This window comes from Achroia grisella, unplaced genomic scaffold, assembly GCF_030625045.1.
Source record: "Achroia grisella isolate CSIRO2021 unplaced genomic scaffold, CSIRO_AGI_Agris_v1 utg511, whole genome shotgun sequence".
NCBI lineage: Eukaryota > Metazoa > Arthropoda > Insecta > Lepidoptera > Pyralidae > Achroia > Achroia grisella.
The window spans coordinates 5,001,514-5,011,341 of NW_026712905.1; positions in this window are offsets into that span (position 1 = coordinate 5,001,514).

Here is a 9,828-nt window from a genome sequence, read left to right on the forward strand (position 1 = left end):
GACATGATATTGTAAGCCGCATATTTCTTATCATTGCCGAATAACATCTACCGAATAGAAACTATTAAAATACAAAAACAGTCTAAATCCATGCAAATATAAATAATAAACAAAAATGTGGCACATCTAATAAACAAAGTAGATACTACTTCAATAAAGTAGACCCATACAGGTGTGGTATAAAATAGGTACCCACACTTGTATACTAATCATTCGAAAAGTAATTTAAACGTAAACGAAGAAAGGCGATTTGTGATTTATCAGTTGATCCTTCTGTCGTGGCGGACTATGGCAAAGCCTGATAGTGTAATCAGTCTGACAAACGCCCAAATAAATGGTTTCTATACGAAACGGATCGCACTAAACTGCTATCCGATGGCCAATTATTTTTTTTCGAATAATCTTATATTTACTAGTTCTTATTTATTCAGGTTACCATAACTCAGATTCAGGTTACCATAATCTAATACAAATAATCATGTGTGGCGGGATTTTTTTAGATATGTGGAAGTGACAGTGGCAATACATGAGTGGACACCCGAAATACCACTCATGTATTGCCATTCAAGAGGACTAATATGCCTCTCATCCTATAATTTGCACATCGTACAGAACAAACTGCTTGGCAGTTGAAATAGGTAAGAATGAGGTAGGTACCCAAGTAGAGGACTTTTTGCAATAACCTAACCTAACCTAACCTTCAAAAGATAGAATTTAACGTTGTCTAAATATATAAAGCAAATACTATATATTAAACATTTTCAAAGTATTATTATGTGTCCGTACTATTTATATTTGTAATTAATTACAAATAAGTCTCACATAATGTCTTCACAAAAGTACGTGCTACAAACAAGTTACAAACGAAGACCATCCTCATTAAATGGACACTGACAAGGTCGAGTGTCGAGTGCAACCACTCGGATATCCTGCACTCAGGGCAGGACATGCATTTATTGCATCTGCAAGTGAACTGCCTCATGACATATTTTACATATATAATCAGTATAACCATCTTTAACCTATAGATACACATTATTATCATATTTAATCGACTTAGGTGTTATTTTACGGAAATCCATTACACTAATAGATTTATATTATTTTGTTTAATTCCGCTACAATTAGCATTTCAGAGTTCGTCAAACATCATCCGAACTCTATTCAATAGCGATCGGTATTTGATCACCTTTAGAGAACCTCGTAATCATAGTCAAGTTTCCACACTGAATATTTGTGATCTCACGCTTATTGTAGAGGAAATAAATCCATTAAATAGAAAATAATTGTCATACAAATGTATTTATGTTTTTATTAACGCTATTATAGTTAAGACTTTCCAATAATATATTATAGAATAAAAATGATCTTTATCCAACTACACTTAATATAAGCACTTTTGAATATTGTCATATTCTAAATCATTCGGAACGCAAATTCATCACAAGAAGAATAATTATCAATGTGTTTTAGGATGTCGAGCTCTAAACTTGGATGTTTATTTTTATTATTGACACAGAAAAATCTTGTAGGATATAATATAGGTAAGTACGTAATTAATTGTTTACCACTTAATTATGGATCTGCGCTTTCTAAAATGACAAACTGATTCTATCTTCATTACAAAATAAACCACTAACTACAGATCGGCCATAAAGATTTTTGCAATCCACATTTGTTTTACACCTTCGTTTGTGCCCATGGGAGTGATTAAGTTGGTCTTCCACTACGTAGATCTGCTTCTAGAGTTCCCCTGACAGTCTATTACGTTAAACTTACGCCGTTTCTTTTAGATTTGATGTTTATGTCTTTACGTCTAACAGCTAACCCAAGTCAGTTAAGCTTGAGACAAGATTATCTAATAATACCTACTGGGAGAAAAGGGGATGGTTAGTAATGTGGGCTGACGATCTTATTGCTAACAATGTACCATGTCAGGTTGACCTTCACCTCCAACCTGGAAACCATTCCGTTATCATTCATAAAAAAATAGTACCTACTCGTAACTACTATCGAAACAACTACAACGACATGACATGACATAAATGTTTTAATTGTATTCAAATATTCATAACATTTATTATGAGCATATAACGACATATATGTAATAATTTATTTACATATTGCTATGTTATTACAGACAAAAGCCTAGTCTTATAAGTAGTGTATTAAGATATTGAAGACCGTTCACCTATACATATATATGTAATATTACTTCTTGTGAATTCACACAAAGTGCACGTAAATAATGATGGCTTTGCAGCTATTTAATAGAGTGATCTTCGCGAAACTTAGATCGCGAGATTAGATACTTTTTATTAATGTTTATTTCTTTAGAAGCTGTGAATATTTTCCAGTTTAATAAACTGTTGGTTCAAGCTTCTTAATTTTCGTCTTTCAATCATAATGTCAAGTTCTTATTCATCAGGTTCGTCATCAATTTATGTCACTCGAACCTCTTTAGTCTATACGACCATAAGAATAAATAACTAATCCTATTACAACATTTGTATCTTTTCATTGTATCATATTTTCCTCGGAAATGCAACAATACTTGTATCTAGTTGCTCTTGTAACATTAAATAATACGTATAGGTGAGTAGGTGTATATCATTAATTATGCCAAGCTTAATGAGTGTGTTATACGTGAACACAAATATCCGACAGCAGACAGAGGGTGGGGCACAAACAAACAGAGATCGTTACAGTTATGTTCAGTACATGGTGATATTTTTTTATGGTGTCCATAGACACTCTCATGCTGTGTGATGACATTATTCCACTCCTTTCTTGTTTCACATAAAAAATAATAATATATACTACAAATTTTGAATTGATTATTAGGATTCGCATTACAAATATTACTAGTAAATATGTAATAAGTACTTATTGGCAGTTCTCGTGGATTGCAGAAATTAGGTTCTACGAACAAAGACAAAGAACCTAAATAATTTTATTCCAATTTACATACTTTGGTACTTAAAATGAATATTATCATAGTATTGTAGGGATAATTTTTATTTTAATTTTAATTCGGATTACATCCATATTGTGTTAGTAAAAAAAACTTATAAAACTATGTTAGTAACTTATAATATACATATACGTAGATATATTTAATTCATATATCTGTGTCCACGTCCAGAAGCACTGAGGCCACAATGCAACGTTATCCAGTGCCTCTGGAGCGGACAATCAGGTATATTCGCAACAGTTTTTAGAATGCTGTTTGAGCTGCCCCGAATTCTAGACATCAGTGATGCAGCTCTTTTACACATTATGGCTTGAAATCCATCTACCCGCGCTGCTGCAAACATCTCTAATGCGCTACAAAACCGAGGGAGCCCCAACAACATCCTAAACCCATTATTATACTGTATACGAAGAGCGTTGTATGCCCTCTGCGTATACCCAAACCATAGGCCGCACGTGTAAAACGACTGACAACTGACAATACGCTTTAAACAACGTTGTCTTCACGTCGTTATTACACCGTGCAAACCTACGGGCCAGCATATTACATCGGACCGACAACGCTCTTCGTTCCCTCTCTATGTCATAGTCATCATTCAAGTCCCCCGATACAATGTGACCCAGGTATTTAAACCGCGACACCCGATTCAATGGTGTGCCATAAAGACATACCGCCGGCATACTTCTCTGTGTGCTATTTTTGCATGAAATATCATGACCTCGCTCTTTTTAACATTGTATCGGAGGCCATGTGACTCCGCATATTCTTCACACGTCTTCAGCAGTCGACGAAGTGCACTAATCGATGGACTCAGCAGCACCATATCGTCCGCGTACCTTATACTGTTAATCATGTTTCCATGTATGGAGCATCCGATCCTGGCACTGCTAAGCCCATCAATCAGGTCATTCACATATAAACTGAAGAGTGCAGGAGAAGACAGTCCCCCCTGTCTCACCCCACACCTCAACCTATAAAGATCTTCATCATGCCAACAATCCCATTAACATTGTTTGGGTCAGAAGCCATGTGGGTATTGCAGGCAACGAGGCTGCAGACGCGGCCGCTGGAGAGGCCTGTCGCCTACATAAAGCTCCTGATTACCATAAGTTTCCACTGTCGTATGCTAAAGCTTTATATAAGAAAAACAGTCTCCTTACATGGGAAAAGAGGTATATGTCTGCTGAGCTAGGCTTCACACACCAGGAAGCTCCTCCCCCAGCTCAACAATATAAGAGACCTCTTCTCCAGAACAGAACGCTCCTTTCATCTCAGTCAAGTTCTCACTGGGCACGGATACGTCAAGAGTTATCTCATGCGCTTTCACATCACCGACAATTCATACTGCCCATGTGATGGAAACAGTGAGCAAACGTTTGAACATCTCTTCAATAATTGTCCTATTTTTGGAAGAGCCCGTTACGACCATGAACAAGTGTGCCGAATGCATAAAATTGACTCCCCTTACAAGTTGACCAGTATCATTACGAAGCCGGAATCTCTGGCTTCTTATGATGCACTTGCTAAAACAATCGTGATTAATTTAAAAAAGATAAATAACACATAAGACTATAAATGCGTAAATACATAAAATATAATATTATATATAAAATAGCATATATATATGTATATATAAACATAAACTATTTATTATATAAATAATGTAAATATGTATATGTGTGTCATCTATATAAATATATATGATAAACACCTAGTGAAACACAACTAGCCCTACGAAAACTTCTGCTGTATCAAATCGCAGCTGAAGTCAATACATGTTAATAAAAAAAAATGTCAGTGAAACAAATAAAATAAATAAAAAAAAAATACTCTTCCGAGAACGAACCCGACCATTTGACCTGGTTAACTTGATGATCATACCAATACTTAAATAAATCAACCAGCTGACAAGGTACAGCTTGGCGATGGATTTTTGAGGCAATTACGAGGCGCAGACATATAGTAGTATAAAAAGGAAATGATAAATATTTCAAATAGACACATTCACGCCATGACCAAACGAGTCACAGTGAAATGGCATGAAGGACAGTATAAACAAACGCAGTAATAAATAAAAACGGACTGTTAGCCTTTTTACCAATTTAATATGTCAGTCATTCCGTTCATTACGGAGTTTTATTGACACCAGAACCCTTCTCGATCTTTATTGGATGAAATGTGCCAGTAATTGCCTTTTCTCTGTGTAATTTGTTCGTTACTCATAAGTAGTGTTGATCGCCATCAATGTTTATATTCATATTGACATAATTATTAATTACGTACTCGTCCATGTAATATAATATTCATATAACAAATATATACATTAATAACTCATTTACCGTCCTTTTATTACATTTTTGGTAACAATTAACGAAAGTTATGGTTTTGTAAGTAACTTCCAAAATGTTTAAACCTTATCTCTATCATGAGCTCCGTCATTGAAAGGTTCCTTTCAAGAGACTTTTTTTTTAAATGTATATAGCGTATGGGAGCGCCGGTAAGAGCGCAGTCTAGTGGTTACATATTCTGATTTAAAGAGTTAAAGATTACCTATTAAAGTTCGACTGACACTAAAAAACTTAGGTGTCAATAACTATTTCTTAATTATTCTCAAAAATAAAAACACAGATGACTTGTTGAGTGTTTTCATTTTAACAACGATAAGTGAATGTATTCATCACAACGCAACGGCGACAATTAACAATACCACAGACAAATGTAAGTTTGAAATTTCAATTGTGAAGCTATTCTTAAATTAATTACGATAGTAGAATATGTACCTATTACCTATGGTAAGTTTAAAATGAAATTTTAAATCTCAGAATTTATTAGTAAATATAAGTTTATTTATTGGTAAATGTTGATACCAAAGTATGTGCATACGTGACATCTATGTACAGCCATGTCTGTGGTATGTAATATATTGGGAGTGATACACGGTCACCGGGAGGGGCGAAACTGGGACACTGCAATAAATAAACGCAACGAGTGGACGCACACGCATTTGCCGGTAAGTTCACGGTCTTTGAGATGCGTGGTTCCGGCGCGTCACCCCAATTGCCTTGGCAACTAGATTCTTCGACGTTCAGGGTTGCCAACGTTAAAGTACTATTTGTACGAAGAACTCAAAAATCTAGTATAATTCTCAATTTATATCATAGTCAAATATTTCCGTAGATTACAGTACAGTACAGTACTTGTATGAGAATCAAAATGTCTTGGTACTGAAGACCAAAACTATAGTACCCTTGCGAGGATCTCGTGCGGTTGACATCCCTGTCTATGTTACGAAGGAAGCTATTATTATTGTACGACATGGTAACATAACTGAACTCCTCCTGTAATAAACAATAATTTGAGTCACAACAGTCACTGACACAAATACCTATACATATCGTAATTAATATAAGTACAACAGACAGACATAATACATAATCAACAAAGTTTGGGTATTTTCGCTTGTTTGCTATTATGGCAGTTATATTAAATTAATATCTAAAATCTCATACGTTGTTTTAAAATTTTAAAAATAATATATGACACTAAACAGACAACGGTATTATGTTGTTCATGAAATTAGAATACACTGTTAAAATAATTAAAAGTAAAAAAAAACATTAATATACTTATATGTCATAGTCGTAACACAATACTGTTTGATATAAGACTAATAGATACCTACAAATATTTACGTACGTACATTTTCAGTTTTATTACTCTCAGTTCTTACCTACTATATGAATGAAATATTAAGTAAGTACTTTTAAATGAAATTTTTGCTACCCGTCAGCGCAACGCAATATAGGTACAAAACTTGCCAGACAAAACTATGAACAATATTCTCTGGTGTTACCATCGTGATGTATTCATTTTTCATATGCATTCTACTTAAGTGGATTTTCATGCGCGCCGTACTCTTTATTACATTTATTATTATTATGTATTAAAGTGTTGAACAAAATATACCTATATTATAGTATATAATGTCGTACGCTGTAAGATATAATTACGACATATAAGACCTTCTAATTTTAGAAATATATAAATTTGAAACTAATAAATTATATTTTTATTAAAATTAAAAAAAAAACCCCCGATAAATAGATATAAATTTAAAGATGTAGATATTAAAAAACTAGAAACTATAGCAACAATAACAAGGAAAAGATTGACGTATTATTATATAATTTTACTATTGTCATTAATTTTATTGTTAACAGTTTAAAAGTTTGCATTAGATCGTGCCTTTTATGCTCGGTCCCCAAACGTAGACACAAATCTATACAAATAGTGCCATTTATCGCAACCCCAGGACACTTGGGACCTGAGCCCAACTCGGAGGTACGTCAAATGAAGACGGAACGAGGAGCTGTCGACCCTTTAATAAATCGTGTAGCGAAGCTTAAACACTTCCAGAGTGTAGGTAGGTAATGTATTTACGCTCATGTACTTATATTCATAAGATATAAAAACAAGCATACGGTAATGCACAGCCATTGGTGAAGAATAAATAATGATGTATATTCGAAGACTTTGTACAAAGTCGTCTACGTGAGTTCCTCTGTCTCACCTACCGCCAGCAGCTTGCTAACCATACAAATGGTGTACTAGTTTAAAGGTAGTGGTGACCGATTTATCTATCTATCTATATCTATCTAATGAAATTACACGATACCAAGGCTCAACACCTTAATCTTTAGGAATCACATCGGAACTTTACACTTTGTCATGTAACGAGATATGCGTAGTCCACGGTTACTTTTCATTAAGTGGACAATCCGCTTGTTTGCCATTGCTGTAAAAATCTTCAAAATTAACTTAATATTACATATACAATATAACCGATTTCCATTGTATAGGAATAGATAGAAAGGTATCGCTACTGCCAGTTTACTTACGATTGTACGAAATCCGTTTTATGTGGAATAAATCCTTATATTCCCGCAAACCGGTTATATCTAATAAAATAAAACGAACAATTGTTGTAGATATGTATACATTATCTCGGAAACGGCTCCATAACGATTTGAATGAAAATCGTTATGCGTTCTAAGTTTATCGACATATGTATCTAACCCGAGAAATGAGTTTTTAAATAAAATAAATAGTTATAGCCTATATACTAAATTATAAAACGATTTATCTGAAAATATGCTGCGTAAGCTGTTGCCAAATAAATATCTATACCTTAAGAACTCAGACACTCATCTAATCTTAACCTAAACACTAAACAGACTTTGTACTATGACTACTATATAGAACACTATTACTTAAATTATATGAAAATACAGTCAGACTAATACAAATATGGATGAATACAATATCAATAATATAAATGTTTTATTCGAGGATTAAACTCGTGACTATTGATATTTGAGGCCGTAAGTTAAAACCGTCATTTCTTTCTTGTTGCTATTAAATACATATTGGGCAGTATCCGAAATAGTAGGTAGCGGTATATTCATCTGGAGCAGTGAGCAGAGCACATCATTAATGAATCGGCTGCAAGGGGCGTCGCATTGCAGCATAGTGCACGAGCGATGACCTACATTGAATCACAATGCGGCCTTGCAAGATAACAATCATGCTGCACACCTTTATTTCTTTCGCCAGAAAAGTTTTTGAGAAAACAGAATCGTTATTATATAACACTGGCTACTTCCCATGGGTTTACCCGCGTGACGCCATATATAACCTCTCACCTGTGACAATTTTCAAATCTAAACATACACGAATAAAGCATCAAAGCAAATACTTTAAATATACTTTTTTAACAAACAATTTTATAAGGGCCGATATTTTCAAAGCAATCTATAAATCCGCTATTAAAAAAAATTGTGTTACAATTTCCACATGGCAGTATTTTCCAAACAGTCTAGTCACGATCTTTTCATTACTATACATAACCCAGAGATTACGGTATTACACACGTGATTACAGTGTTCTAGCTTAACGGTATTCTTATTATTATCTGGGTGTATTATGAGAATTTTTCATGTCTAAAGTATACATAAATAGATATAAAATATAAATACACTAAAGAAGGTCGAACAAGCTAACTTCAAATGTTATATCATCAGAATTAAATCTAAATCGCATCGAAACGACCTATGTATCTACCTACTTAATGATATTTGAATGTTTTTAAGCATATCCTTGTCAAAAGTGTGCTTCGCAGATATATGTTAAAATTAATTCATTTACATTTGTATAATATTTGAGTTTCAGTTAAACTTCTACAAAAATAGAATATAATGTGCTTTGGATTTGATTTCGTCAATTAAAGTTATACCATGCCAATTACACTTATTTTAGTGTGACTATAAAATAAAAATTATCGTAATCATATTTTGAAAAATATATCGTCATATTTAGACGCTTTTTACTGTATCATGGCATAACCAATGTAGATTGTTCGTAACGATATAATAAGAAATCAAAAATGATTGGAATTTACGAAGCAGCTATTAATTTTCCGTCTACGATATCGTCATACTATGCAATACACGTTCACAATATAGCGTGACGTACATTATCGTCTTTTGTATTGTTTGTGCTTTGTTGACCGTTATAGAATTTTTATATTTACCTATAATACCATAACCCATTTTACCAATAATAGAAGTAGTAATTGTCTGAACGTCATAGACGTCATACCTAAATTAGAAAATCATTACATGTCACGATATACAGCGTTAGTCGTAAAGACTACACCAAACCAAAAGTCAGGTAATTTTGTGAAACTAAGCTACATTCACTGTAATATTTTTTCTATTTTTATTGTAGATAATTTAATGATCATATGACAGCAGGAATGTTTTGAAAACTTATTTCAATATTCCAATTTGGGAACT